This window comes from Mustela putorius, unplaced genomic scaffold (assembly GCF_011764305.1).
Source record: "Mustela putorius furo isolate JIRA1106 unplaced genomic scaffold, ASM1176430v1.1 tig00003899_pilon_pilon_pilon, whole genome shotgun sequence".
NCBI classification, from domain to species: Eukaryota; Metazoa; Chordata; class Mammalia; order Carnivora; family Mustelidae; genus Mustela; species Mustela putorius.
The window spans coordinates 598107-613124 of record NW_025422048.1 but is presented as its reverse complement, the minus strand read 5'-3'; the positions used below and the strand labels follow the sequence as shown (position 1 = coordinate 613124).

Here is a 15018-nt window from a genome sequence, read left to right as displayed (position 1 = left end):
TCCTTGTTTTTAAGACAGGAGAAAGTACAGCACGTTTGTGTGCCCATGACCCAGGAGGGACAGGAAAGCGGCTGAGTCCATGAATTCTTGTCCCAAACACCTGGCCTCGGAAGGGGACAGGAGGCGCTCGAGCATCACTGCAGGCTTTGGGGCGTGGGGGGTGGGAGCTGGGCAAACAGGGACACGAAACCTGATCCCTGGGTCCCCTGAGACGGTGCAGGCCCGGCAAAGGGTCCAGAGGATTTGGGGACACCCAGTGCACCTGCTAAGGAAAGCCTTCACAGGGAATCTGGGTACCCCGAACTCTCCAAAGGCGACTTCGGTCGGGAACTGTGAAGAGGAATTGTGTGGGACTTCCCAAACGTGACTGTAAAAGACGAACTCAAACAAGTTTCAACCGAACTGCTCTCAGTTTTACGGGAACAGCTTTCTCTTCCTTCGACAGCAATTCAGGGGAAGTAATACGGAGCGTCAGCACGCGGCGTCCCGGCAGACGACGAGCACAGAGAAGCCGCTACGAGCCGGTCGAGAGACGAGCCTGCTGCGCGGCCCGGACAGCGAAGGGGCAGAAACGGGAAATCGGGAGATTCCGACCGAGCGACGCGACGGCCCGCGGAGGGGTTGGCCGGGCGCAGCGGGGGCGCAGAGGAGAAAGACGCGGCCGGCCGCGCCTGGGGTCACACATTTGTCCAGCAGCTGCCTCCTGGTGGCCTCCTGTAGCTCGCGACAGCATGGGGACCGCAGGGAGGCAGGCGCACGGGGCACAGGCCTGGCGCCCGGCCAGCGCAAGCTCTGGAGGGAGAGCTTCCACCATGGCTCCCTCGTGCCTTCCTGTAATGCAAGTGTCCCAGTCAGGCTTTGCATCCCCCCGACACCCACTTCTGAAGTAAAGACACCCACTTCAGCACCAGATGGGGAGCAGGGCCCCTCGCCCCACCGAGGCACCTCTGTTGCAGAGACCCTGGTGGATTTTGGTAAGTTACCATTCGGGCCGCTTGTTTCTTCTCTTCCCATGCTCGTGCTTCTAACTCACCAACAATGAGCCCAGGAGACCCTCTGCCCCACTCTCAGCCCTAATAGAAGCAGAACCCCAGCCCCAGTGAGCACTCTTCTACCTACAGCCTTGCGGGTGTTCTGGGTCTCGTAATAATACACTCAGATTTCTTCAAAATCTCTCGATGGTTGTTGCTAAAGGGCTCCTGGCCTAACCACAAGGGCTGGTCCAGCCACGGCAATGGGTACTGAGGGGCTGAGACGGGCCTGACAGGTACCGGGACTGAAGAGGCCTAAACCATACGAGGGCCGGGGGTTCCACAGGCCCGGGCGGCAGGAGTGGAAGCAGACGGAAAAATCTAACTTCCAGAGGAGGCAGCACAACTCACCAGCAGGCCCTCCCGCAGGGTTTCATTGTTTTATTTTGTATTTTTTTTTTTTAAAAAGATTGTATTTATTTGAGAGCAAGCACATGCACGTGCGAGTTGGGGGAGCAGCAGAGGGAGAAGAGGGACCAGCCCTTCTGGAAGTGGGAGACGGGACATCTGAAAGCAGCCGGCCAGCACCCAAGTGAAGCTCTTGGCATTGAAATAGAGCAGGGATGCCTGGCTGGCTCAGTCTTGATTTCAGGGTTGTCAGTTGGAGCCCCATGTTGGGTGTAGGGGTGTAGAGATTACTTAAAAATAATAAACTTAAAAAAAAAAAGATATAGTGAAACAGGGCCACAAGGAAGTCATCAGATCTGACCAGAGTCATGTCAGAAGGACTCCAGAGCCAACTTAAAGAAGCTCCTACTGGCCAAATATGGAACAATTTGAGCCTTAATAAATATACTAATTACAGTGGCTGGAAACTCATCAGCTATGTTTAAATCCATGTGTTCATCATGATATTAAAAAAGAAGAAAAAGGGGCGCCTGGGTGGCTCAGTGGGGTAAGCCTCTACCTTCGGCTCAGGTCATGATCTCAGGGTCCTGGGATCGAGTCCCGCATCGGGCTCTCTGCTCAGCGGGGAGCCTGCTTCCCCCTTTCTCTCTCTCTCTCTGCCTGCGTCTCTGCCTACTTGTGATCTCTGTCTGTCAAATAAATAAATAAAATCTTTAAAAAAATAAATAAAATTTTTTAAAAAGAAAAGAAAAAATTTTCCTCCTCAGAGGGTGGGAGGGAGCCACTCCATTAATCATGCAAACTGGTCATGACCCTGCTTCTCCTATGAGCCAGACCACCGGGAAGATGAAGGGAAACATGTTTTTATAAATGTATTCTGACTCATAAAGGAAAATAAATGATAGAATTAGAGTACCAGCATTTTGCTGTCCCTGGCGAATTAGTAAGGATGCATATTAAGCATCAACAATTGCTAGCTCAGGAAGCAAAGCATGCAGACGTTCTGTGCCTTCAGGAGTCTGGCATGGGCTGTGGGAAATTTGGCATCTCAAAGGCCCAGGTTCTTCCCTAGATCAACGATGAGAAAAATAAAAGGATGAGAGGAATTCTGTCTATGAGATCAAAACTTTATTTATTTTTAAAGATTTTATTTATTCACTTCAGGCAAAGAGAGAGAGAGAGAAAGAACGCAGGAGCTGGGGGCAGAGACAGAGGCAGAGGGAGAAGCAGGCTCCCTGCTCATGTGGGACTTGATCCCAAGACCTGGAGATGATAACCTGAGCTGAAGTTAGACACTTAACCATCCTAGCTACCCAGGTGCCCTAAAACTGAATTTTTTTTTTTTTAAGATTTTATTTAGGGATGGCTGGGTGGCTCAGGTGGTGAGAATCTGCCTTCAGCTCAGGTCATGATCTCAGGGTCCTGAGATCGAGCCCCGCATCAGGCTCCCTGCTCAGCGGGGAGCCTGCTTCTCCCTCTCCCACTCCCCCTGCTTGTGTTTCCTCTCTCTGACAAATAAATAAAATGTTTTTTAAAATTAAAGATTTTATTTATTTGAAAGAGAGCAAGCGAGCATGATCAGGAAGAGGGGCAGAGCAGAGGGAGAAGCGGACTCCCGGCTGAGCAGGGAGCCCGACGCAGGGCTCCATCCCAGAACCCTGGGACCATGACCTGAGCTAAAGGCAGATGCTTAACACCTAACCAACTGAGTCCCCCAGGTGCCCCGATAAAAAGGATTTGAAAACAATTCCTCTGGAGGCCATGTTCACGGATCCATTGGATAAACAGTTACTAAGTGCCTACCACATGCCAGGCCCTGTGCACAAAGGGAAGGTTTGTCAGAGAAGTTCTAGACCCAGAGAGGACTAGAGGCCTGAGGGCTGCTGTCTCTTCTCACTTGGGAGCTGCTGACGTGTGAAAGTGCGGGATGGCCGGGTTCCGTGGCTGCATGGGTCTCCACCTTCTCTCTCCTCGGACCTCCTCTGCTGGGCAGGTCACGAGCAGCTCAGGAAGCCAAGATGGAAAAGGGGGAAGTCAACAGTTCAGGGTAGACCGTGAAGATGAGCGTGTCCTGCACGGAGAGGATCTAGAAAGCAAAACCACCACGCAAACAATCAGCCGAAATTCTGACTCAGAGAAACAGACTGCAAAAATGGGGAGGGGCTGAAGTAAAAGTCAGGACCTGCATTTGAATTCTGATTCTACTTCTGACTTTCTGGGTGACCTTGAGCAATTAGCTCCACTGCTGGGAAGCTCAGCATCTGCCAATGGAAATGCTGTGCCCTGGCCCGCCTCCCATCTGCTATCACCACGGGGAAGCAATGAGAAACAGACAGCGAAACATTCTCAATCTGAAAGTAACTTATAAAAAAAAAAAGAAAGAAAGAAACTTATAAAATGAGGATGGGCCTGGTTTTCACCAGGGCTCAAGGCACTGCTTGCCCTGGGGAAACTGCTTCTACACTTCTGGAACCATAAACCCCACCACGCACTAATGGGTTGTGAGGGCTCGTCCAGCTCTGACAATCAGAGATCTGTTTCCCATCAGCCTTTCCTGCCACAGCCACCAAGCTGACTCATTACCTCCCCACCAGTATCATCTCTAACAACAGAACCTGCAACATCCTGTAACCTTGTGGAAAAGTGTTTGTGCTACCACTGAGCTCCTCCAGGAAGGCATGTCTAGATCACAGGTCTCTGCATTTTTATGGAAACAGTAGCAGAATAACTGTATCTCATCCTTCTAAGAGTAAAAGCTGTGTGCTGTTCTCCTCTTAAAGCAACCTAACTTGCTGCCTTCATAATTTACAAACACCTCCTGGTCTGTACCAATGTACAAGTGAGACTTGAATCTGAACTTCACTGTGATAGGTTGAACTGTGTCACCCCGTCCCTGGTTCATATGGACGCATGCACGAAGGAGTGTGTCATGAAGACGCAAACGGAGGAGATGGCTATGCACAAGGCAAGGAAAGAGGCCTGGGAGAGATCCATCTCAGCTCTCAGAACGAATCAGCCCTGCCCGACCTCTGGGCCTCAGACTTCTAGCTTCTTCTTCTTCTTCTTTTTTTTTTTTTTTTTAAAGATTTTATTTATTTGACAGAGAGAGACACAGCAAGAGAGGGAACACAAGCAGGGGGAGTGGGAGAGGGAGAAGCAGGCTTCCCACTGAGCAGGGAACCCGACGCGGGGCTCCATCCTAGGACCCTGGGATCATGACCTGAGCTGAATGAAGGCAGAGGCTTAACCCACTGAGCCACCCAGGTGCCCCATCAGACTTCTAGCTTCTAAAACCGTTGGTGTCCCCGGCACTGGACTTACCTATCTCCTAACCACAAAACCAACTAGAAAACTAGACCAAGTATATGCACCAACTGCTTTTAGATACTGGATGACAATCAGCACAGGACCGTGACCTGGATGAGAAGAGAAACAAAAGAGGTCAGCCCAAGGAGCGCCCTGGCTTTCACAGCCTGTGGGTGCATTTCTAGCCTACACTGCAGGCAGGGGGTCCCACGCAGGGTGTAGCAGCCTTGCAGAACTGAGAAGACAGAGATCACCACCCCGGATGGCTGAGGTGACAGAAGTTCGTGGAGCGGGGTGGGGGGGAGTAGCAGAGAGGAGGGAGCTGGGTGAGGAAGGGGTTGCAGAAATCCACACAGGAATTCCCCGTAACTCAGCGGAACCTAGCAAGCACGTGTGGGGTCAGCTCCATGAGCGGAATCTGGTGACAGCTACCGGAGAGAGACACAGACTGAACCACCCACAGGGCGTGCACAATGCTGGGATGCGTCAGGAGCTCTGGTCAGTTGCAGAGGAAGAGCCAGAGACATTTGGTAAAAACTCTAGAAAGGACACAGCTTAGAGTTAGAAAGAGGCCAAACTGGCCCTGGAGTGTAACCACTCTAGACTTGCCCTAAGAAAGCTTAAAAATAAGCCTGGGAGGGGCGGGGCTGGGAGGCTCAGTCGGTTGAGCTCCTGCCTTCAGCTCAGGTCATGATCCCAGGGTCCTGGGATGGAGCCCTATGTTGGGCTCTGCCCTCAGCGGTGAGCCTGCTTCCTCCTCTCTCTGTCCCATGCCATCATCAATCAATCAATCAATCAATCAATCTTTAAAAAAACAAAACAAAGAAGCAGCAGCAGCCTTGGACCGATCAAGCCGATCTTCCAGTTCTGAATTGCCTGCCAAACAAAGTTCAACACTTTGTAAAGGAAGACAACAAAATCCAGATAGTCTACACTATAACATTTACAGTGTAAATAATCGCCCCCAAACTGCTAAAATATGGAAGGAGCCAGGAGAATGGGGCTCGTCATCAGGAAAAAAGATCAGTTAATGCACAGAGGCCTAAAAATCACAGAGATGACAGAAAAAGCAGACAAGAATTTAGAAGTTATAATGTCTGAGGTTTAAAGGAAAACATGTAGATCATGAGAGGAAAAATCGACAAGAAGCAAATGGAACTTCTGTGGAGGTGAGAAACGGAATCTCCTGAGTGACCAGTGAATGTGAAACACAGAGTGGGGAGAAAAACGAACAGAAACACCCAGGAAGCTGCTGACAACACCCTTTCCTGGGCCTCCCCTCCAGGGAGCCGGTCAGCAGCCCCCCTTTCTAGAGGTAAGCGACTAGAGTCGAGAAGAAAGGAAGAAGTCAAGAGACATAAAAACACACAAAACCTCCCCTGAAGGGGAAGGGCATTCTGGACAGCAGTGTTTGGTCTGGAGCCTCAGGCCTGACAGAAATGCAAGGCAGCTTCATGAAACTTCTCCAAACGATCTGCTTATAGCTCAGAGCCCTGTGAAGACAAGCAGAATCCATCTGTCTCTGAACCACAGTCTCAAGGGGACCATTTCAGCAGAGAATTCCTCATGTTTTATGGCTTATGAGCCCCTTAGAGACATGATGAAACGCACGGACCAGAAGAAATGTGCGCCCACTCTGTCCTTCTCTCGCGAGCTCTCACTCTCTCTCCCACACCCCCCGCCTCCACCATCCCTTCTGCACTGCCTTCCCTTATCAAGCTACACAACACTCTCCTTTAGTGGCCTCTTGGACTTTCATACCCATTGACTACTATGTATTTGATGATGATTCACAAAAGTATTCTTCCAACCTGGATTTTTCCCGGGAACTTCAGACCCATGTAACCAACAATCAGATATTTACACTTACATATCTGTCTCTTAAACTTAACATGCCCAAACTAAGCTCTCAACTTCATGGCCCTCAGTCTCTCAGGAAATGCTACCCCCACGCATCCATCTTCTAAATCCAAACCATGCCGTGATCTTTGCTTCCAAAGCATTAACAAGTCCTGTGAACTCTGCTTTCGAAACATTCCAAATCAACCCACTTCTCTGTCCGCAGCCCCTACAACCACCCTGGCCCGAGTCACCCACATCCACTCTCAACACCCGCAATAAATTCGTTCTCGACAGAGAAGTCAGTGACCTCTAAGTAACCGAAATCAGATCATGTTGTTCCATTCATTAGCCCCTTCTGAAGGTTTCCTGATGCGTTAACAGTAAAATCCAAAGTCTAATATGGCCTAGGAAATCCCATATAAACTGGTGGTTTTTTTTGATGTTCCTGTCACTGAGGCTTCAACTTCAGAAACCTTCTCTGCTCATCTAACTTCAAGGGGCCAGCCACACGCCTTCCCCACCACATCACCCTAGCTTAATTCCCTCTATGCCACTTCTAATACCTGGCATTTTTCTTGTTGTTTGAGATTTGCTGTCTGTTCCCCTGCCCCCCTTCCGTGCTCCACTGCACCCAGCAGAGGCCTTGTGTGTGGGTCATGGCTTTATTCTGTGGGCTGATGCTTCTTGAATGCATGGATTCCATACAATTTCATGGTATCACAGACCGAGGTTTAAAATACCATTCCTGAGAAACAGGACTAGCTCTGTGGGTTCATAAGAAACCTAATCACTGGGATTGTGCCACGAACTGGGGATGTGATGCAGAACGAGGCAGACATGATCTCTGAGCTGGACCTCAGGTAGGCTCAAGGCTTGGTACTGGACCTTTATTTTTTTTTTTCAAAGATTTTATTTATTGGGGCACCTGGGTGGCTCAGTGGTTAAATCCTCTGCCTTCGGCTCAGGTTATGATCTCAGGGTCCTGGGATCGAGCCCTGCATTGGGCTCTCTGCTCAGCAGGGAGCCTGCTCTCCATCCCATGCCTGCCGCTGTGCCTACTTGTGATCTCTCGGTGTGTCAAATAAATAAATAAAATCTTTTTTAAAGACTTTTTAAAGACTTTTTAAAAAAGATTTTATTTATTTACTTGACAGAGAGAGAGTGCATGAGCAGGGGGAATGGCAGGCAGTGGGAGAGAGGGAAGGAGAGTCCCCAAGGAGCAGGGCCCTACGTGGGCCTCGATCCCAGGACCCTAGGATCATGACCTCAGCCAAAGGCAGATGCTCCACTGACCAGACCCCTCAGGCACTGTGGTCCCGGGCTTTCAAATCAACCAGGAAGAAAGTGGGAGTGTGAGAAGGATCAGCTAAGTACATGTACGATGAGCTTTTATTGGTTACTAAGATAATCAAAGCTGAAATTGGAGCACTTTATTTGTGCACTCAATTGCACTTGCACAGTGACATATACCTGGCTGGGTTCGAGCAAGTTTGGGCTCCAGAATTCACTCCAGTAAAACTAAAGTGGCCCGTCTGGATTGTGTCCATTGTTGAGAGACACTGAAATGAACTGAGAAACATCCTGAAAGTCTCTGAGGCTGTAAAGAGACACCTTGGGGTTAAACTGCTTCTCTGGCCAGAGTGATTCCTGTCCCTTCATTCCAGCGGAGTTGGCCCCCTTCCCCCTCTGCAGCGGTGAAATCCCAAAGCTGTGAAATCATTTCCTCCACACAGGACGGGGCCGCGAGCTACCTCGGAGCCAGGAGCTCCCACTCGGCCGAAGGAGCAGGGCGCCCTGCCTCAGCAGTTTCGGACTTAACCCGTTAGAGGGCCTGTGCGGGCCTCTGGGCTCGCTCTCTCCTGGCCAAGAGCAGCCAGGGCGGCAGAGTCGGCGGCTCTGAGCGCTTCAGCGGCTGCTGTCCCAATCGCCGCTGCCACAGGGGACACCTCTGCTCAGGCCTGTTCTGATCCTGCCCGTGTGCCTGGGGACGGCACGAACATCACTTGCCGGGTCCCCGAAGTGTCTCCAGCGGCTTTCATGGTCTTGGCACGCGCCACAGCCACCATGTGTGCCACCATGAGTGCATGTGCGACACGTGATACGCCCATGTCACTGGCTGCTTGTGCAAGAAAGTGACAATAAGGGAATGAATGAGAAAAGGCCTCCGGCCGCTTGGGGCTCTAGTTAAACAAGTTACAGACAGAGCCTGGATCCGCAAGAAACCAGGAAGGCACAGCTAAGGAAATCTCCAAGGGCGGGGCAAACAGAAGGCGCCAACAAGATGCTTGATTTCAGCCCAAGCGCATAGACATGTGCATTAAAGGCAGACGGACTCGACGCTCTGGTGAAAGGACATTCACTGGCTGGACCCGTGAAGCGCGGATCCCTGTGATGCCCGCCGAGCCCTCGTGGGCCAAGCGCTGTGACAAAAGCTGCCATGTGGACAGAGGACAGCCTACACGGGCTAATCTTCCAGAAAAGGAAGCTGGTCCTCAGAGACATGAAGGGTCTTGTTTATTAATCCAAGTTTCACAGCTCCCCTTTCAGTGTTCAAGAACATTCTTAAACTTAAGAAGTTGAATACAAATTAGTTGAAATTAGGGGCGCCTCAGTGGCCCAAGTGGCTGGGCGTCTGCCTTCAGTTCAGAGTTCTGAGATAGAGTCCCATGTCAGGCTCCCTGCTCAGTGCTTCTCCATCTGTGTGTGTGTGAAATAAATAAATGAATAAAAAAATAAATAAAATCTTCTTTAAAATTTAATTGAAATTAAAGGAGAAAGAAAACAGTGGGGGTTGGTTGGTGACCCAGCAAGGTGTCTGGAAATGTCAGCAGGCAGGTTTTCCAGCTGGTTGCTCCTGCCATTCCTGCATTTACTGGGAAGCGTGTGGGGGGAAGCAGTGATGGAGTGTTACCCTCGCAGTCACTCATTAGAGCCCTTTCAGCAAAGACTGCGTTAGCGCACAGAACTCTCAGAACCACTTCCGCTGATCGGTCTCCCAAAGTGGACTATTTCTGGCCCTTTACATACATTCTTCTCCAGAGTCCAGGAGACACAGAGGAAGAAAGGAAAAGAGAAATAAGACTCAGCCCCATTTCCTGACTTTGCATTTCCTCTTACAACCTTCCTCATCACTGTTCCTCTACAAGCAGGTTTCCCCCACCGGGTTTTTCTTGTTGGTGTGCTGCTATTGAAGTAGACTTAGCCAGTGCTAGTTAGTGTTTAGAAAACCTAACAACTCGGTCACCGCTTGCCATTTGTGAGGCCCCCCAGGAATCGTGAATGTGGTCCCAGAACACGAGATGAAGGGGAACATTTGGCAATGACTTGGATCTCCCATTCTCTTCCCAGTGGTTTTGCCATGAAAATGCTCAGGAAGTTTGGGGTGTGTTTATGGGTTGCAAAAGGTGAAAATCATCAAAGAAACAGAATTCTGGATAATGTTCTACTTTCTCTCCACCTTCTACTTCCTTGCCAAGGGGGACCGCAAAAGCCATGGGCCCCAAGGGCAGCAGGTCGGGAATTTCCAGGAGCACATTATACTGCTCCTCTTTGTCCTGGCTCAGTGCCACCAGCCCTGGGATTACTGGTGACCCTTCAGCCTGATGGCCTGTAACCTTCTGTTTGCTGCCAGATAGAGCTAGGACTTGTCCCAGGCATGGAATAACTTCCTGTGATTGTCCTGGAGATGGCCTGGCCCACAGAATCAGCTTCCACGGCTGTCAACAGACACAGAAAAATCCCGTATCTCTGCAGTGTGGTGGACCTTGGAAGGAGGAATCCCGAGGAGGAATGTTCGGCAGAGATAAGTGTGCCACACTACATGACATGGACTTGACCTTCCTCATGCATTGTCAGTCTGAGCACCATGGAGTGTCCTGCCTAGTATCTCATTAATTTTTACATGGCAGATTCTCGGCGGTCATTAAGACCAGCTAATCAACTTTGCAGGTGTGTGAACCTGGGAGGGTCGCCAGTCCATTAGGTATCAGGCTCAGGATGCAGAATGATGGGTGGGAACAATGGGCCCAAACCAACTCCGGAACAAACAGCTATTTGAAATTAGTCATTAGTTTCTGTGATAGATTAAGAGGTTGAGGTAGAACCGAAATACAAAGGAGGCGATCAAGTCTGAAGGAACATTTGAGGTGACAACTTGACAAATGAACTGGCTGGTGGGGAAATCTTTTAAGACATGAACGGAGGAGAAGAAACTTTTAAAAATCATCCTGATCCCGAAGTGCTGGGTACAGATAATGGTGATGGTTACACAACACTGTAAATGTATTTATGTATTTTTTAAGAATTATGTACTTATTTTAGAGAAAGAGAGAGCAAGTACAAGAGCACGGGGAGGGGCAGGGGGAGAAGGAGAGAGACAATTTGCAAGCAGACTCCCTGCTGAGCGTGGAGCCTCACTCGGGTCTCAATCTCTCAACTGAGAGATCACGACTTAAGCAGAAATCAGGGGTACGACGCTTAACCAACTGAGCCATCCAGGCGCCCCATTAATGTCTTTAATGCCACTGACCTTTATACTTACAAATGATTAAAATAACCAACATCACATTGTGTATATTTTACTACAATTAAAAAATGATAAAACAGGACTTTCACGTCCATGGCTGTGTGTCCTCTAGGGACATTCCCCATTGTTCATAGTGAATGCACAGCTATGAGGGCTCCACTAACAATGAGATGACATCAGTACCAGAGCAAGACGAAGATCTTAAGTCAGACAGATTTCGCCCAATATATAGCAGTAATAGTTCACAGAGATGTCCCAGGAACCATACTCAGTGCTTTGGATGGACTGGATTAAATCATTCAACCTTCGCTCAGATGCTGTGAGGTACACGTTCGTCATACATATGGGGAAGCTGAGGTGCATGAGCTAACATGTGGCAGAAGTGGGCTTTGAACCCCGACCACCTACCTCAGGAGCCTGGGTCTCAACAGTGTGCTCCACTGAGACCAGAAGCTGCTCTGCACGACTGCAGCATGAGGTCAAAGAGCTTAGGACGCCCCCAGAGTGAGTCAGGAAGAAGGGAGGGAAGTGCTCACCGAGCAGACTGGCCTGCATGAGGATGGTGTGAAGTGCTCCCGGAGAATGAGAGCAGGGTTATTATTATTTTTTTTATTTTTATAAAAATGAGCTCAGTCTACCAAGAGATTTTCTTGTTTTCCTCAAATACAGGAATTTGGAAAACTGGATCTCTTGGGTTATTAGATGTAATGTCTCTGAGGTTTAATGCTGAAAATAATCTTTTTAAAAGATTTAATTTATTTATTTGAGTGAGAGAGAGGCAGAGTGAGAGAGCATGAGCGAGGAGAAGGTCAGAGGGAGAAGCAGACTCCCCGTGGAGCAGGGAGCCCGATGCGGGACTCGATCCCGGGACTCCAGGATCATGACCTGAGCCGAAGGCAGTCGCCTAGCCAACTGAGCTACCCCGGTGTCCCAAGAACTATCTTTTTAAAATGCCCCAGCAGTGTGTGCGCCTAGAGGAAGCTCATAAACTGCTGCATCTCTGTTTCAGTGCACATTGTGTCAAAGTTAGTTCTTCCGGGGCTGAAGACTCACATTTTAAATGGAAATTCGAGGGGCGCCTGGGTGGCTCCATTGGTGAAGCGACTGCCTTCGGCTGAGGTCATGATCCCGGGGTCCTGGGATCAAGCCCCGCATTGGGCTCTCCGCTCAGCGGGGAGCCTGCTTCCTCCTCTCTCTCTCTGTGCCTGCCTCTCTGCCTGTTTGTGATCTCTGTCTGTCAAATAAATAAATAAAATCTTTTTTAAAAAATTAAGAATAGAGCTTCCCTATGACCCTGAAATTGCACTACTGGATATTTACCCCAAAGATACAGATGTCGTGAAAAGAAGGGCCATCGGTACCCCAGGTTCATAGCCTGCTTCCCCCCCTCTCTCCCTGCCTGCCTCTCTGCTTCTCCCTCCACCTGCCTCTCTCTCTTTCTGACAAATAAATAAATAAAGTCTTCTTAAAAACAAATTTAAAAATAAAGAGGAAATGAAAACGGTATTGAAAATACAGAGGCGGACATTTACCTAACCCTGGCAGCCGGAAAGGCTTAGCAAGCACACGGCAGACAGGGCCGTGCATGAATTCCCAGAAACCAGAGACATCCTGCAGGACACGCCGGCCTCTGGTGCGAGCCTGGGCTGTAGGCAGGTCGAAGGGAAGGAAAGGGAGCAGGAGAAGGGTTAGGGTCCTCAAAGGGTCCTGCTTGGATGGTGGTAGCACTCAGCTGTCAGTGACAGCTCTTCTGACAAGAAGGAACTCTTTTCTGAGCGGAGGAAGCGGCCCTCACGGCTTGCCACCTCGGGCCAGCACCCACCACCAACCAGCAGCGACTGCCCTGCCCCGGGGACCGCAGGGCGCCCGTGTTTGGCCAAGCTGCTGCTGGCCGGGGGCAGCGAAGACCCCAAGGGCCAGCCCATAGAGCTGCCCTGGAGAGGGAAAGAGTGTCCCCGATTCCAAGTCGGTTTCACCACTTGCTTAGCTCAAGACACGTCCATCTGGTGCGAGGAGGAACACTTTACTGTTCACAGTTAAGTTAAGGCAAAGCCCCTCGGCCTCCTGGCCGCTGACCCAAACGCCCTTCCTTCCCACCAGGAACACAGGTGCAAGTCAGGGTTCAGAAATGCGGGCTGCGTGAACTGCTGGGGACGGGTCCAGAACAGATGCGCTGTGACATGACGACACTAGCCAGACTCACTTCCGCCTCAGCGCCTGAGTGTGCTCAGCTCAAGGGGGTCCTCGGTGCTGGCAGGTCATCGTGGCACTGCCCCCGCCTCAGCCTCCCCATCTATGCTTGCCTTAGAGCCACCTCTTCCCATCACTGTCCTGCTGCACTTGTGACTTCTGAGGGTCTGGAATGGACAGAGTTGAGAATTTTTCACTGGAATCTTTGAGAAATCACTTTCCTATTTTGTCAAAACCATGCCCTCCAAAGGGGGTGAGGAGAGGTACAAGTGACCTAGGGTCTTTCCAGGACTTGGCTGGCTCTTCTGTTTCTATTTTGGGTTATTTTCATTCTTTTCAATGAGCTTCGTGTGCAAACATGTACTCAGAAATATGTTCCTTCTTTCTGCCAACTTTCTAAGAAACCTCTTTTAAGGTGGTGGCAGTCTCACAGACCAAAGCAAACGAGTATCTGGTTGTTTACATTTGGGTAATGAGGTTGCATGTCATGTCTTATGTGTCATGTCCGTCTGTCTGTCCTTCTGTAAACAGCTCTTTGCATACTTTGCCCATTTTTCTACTGGGATGCTAATCTGTTGCTAATGATTGAAAAGGTTATTAATGGAGATAAAGGATATGAACTCTTTGCTTGCCACACATGATAAAAAAATGTTTCACAGTTCGTCATCTGCCTTGGAAGTTTATATTGTTTTTGAAGTACCTAAGGCCTAAAATAGTGCATGGCAACATTTAGGAGATGAACTGACTGAATGGATAGTGGAATAAACACAAGCTTTGTCTCAAGATCACACTGACATTCTACAACTTTCTCTTCCAGAAATTTTGTCATTTTCTTACGTTCAAATACAACACATCTGCAATGAGTTTCTCGTATCTGTAGTACATGGGATTGAGCTATAATTTTCTTTCTTTCTACTGGAATCTCCTGCCCTAACTTGGTGTCAAGGTTATGGAAGAAGTTTATGGCTTTTTCTGTGCCCAACTAGTTTAAACCATATGCAAGTCACCTGTGCTCTCAAGTCTGAAAGAACTCAACCACACAAACTTCCTGAGTCAGGCGTCTGTCTCACAGGCAATAACCTGACAACACATTTCACTCCTTTCAGAGTTATGGTACAGAACAGGATGACCCTGCAGGCTCTCTGATTTCGGCAAGGCAACATTAGAATTCTCATTCGGGGGTGAGAATTTGGGTGAGGCTGAATGACCACTTCAACTTCAGACTAATTTCTAATTACATGGTTCTCACTGCCAACACCCCAAACCACTGATTTCTTGCCAGCACCGAAAGCCACAGTGTTAACAGACTTGCTTTCTTGTGAAACAGGACCTGGTGGAGACGAACCGAAACAACCAGGAGGGGCCACAAAGCAGTCCGTTGGGGGACCCAGGCAGCATGTCACTGCTGCCACCCTTCAGTGAGCAACGGCAAGGGATTTTTCTCTGTGGGAAGCAAGGAAAAATTCTTACCTGTGAAGAAGGCAGACTAAGCGGAGTTTCCAGAACAGAATAAAGTTTGCAGTGAAAGGCTTTGCTAACAAGCACTGTGCACACAGACGCAAGTGAGTCAGACAAGTAACCCACCGTCACACAGCACGCACAAGACAGGCACAGCCAGTGGGACCAGCCAAAGATGTTCCCTTTGGCAGGAAGACAGGGCACGGTCAGGCATGTCACTCACTCTAGGCACTTGGGGAGAGAACAGCGAGCAAATCTGCTCAGGGGCTCAGACAGGCAAGTAAACGAGGGGCAGAGGAAGGAAACCGACTTTGATCT

General features: G+C 49.6%; 1 protein-coding gene across 9 annotated transcripts in view; it reads right to left on the bottom strand.

The window, feature by feature from the left end:
• Positions 1 to 15018, bottom strand: part of GAB3 (GRB2 associated binding protein 3) — a 92246-nt gene that overhangs the window by 39133 nt on the left and 38095 nt on the right. For 2 of the 9 annotated variants that reach the window (XM_013049341.2, XM_045068044.1), the window contains exon 2: positions 3277 to 3465. The exons of 6 other annotated variants lie outside the window; for them this stretch is intronic. The gene's annotated coding sequence lies outside the window, so the exon portion shown is untranslated. Of the gene's footprint in view, positions 1 to 3276; positions 3466 to 4700; positions 5331 to 15018 lie in introns of those variants that run through there. One more of the 9 variants, XM_045068043.1, reaches the window with a different exon arrangement.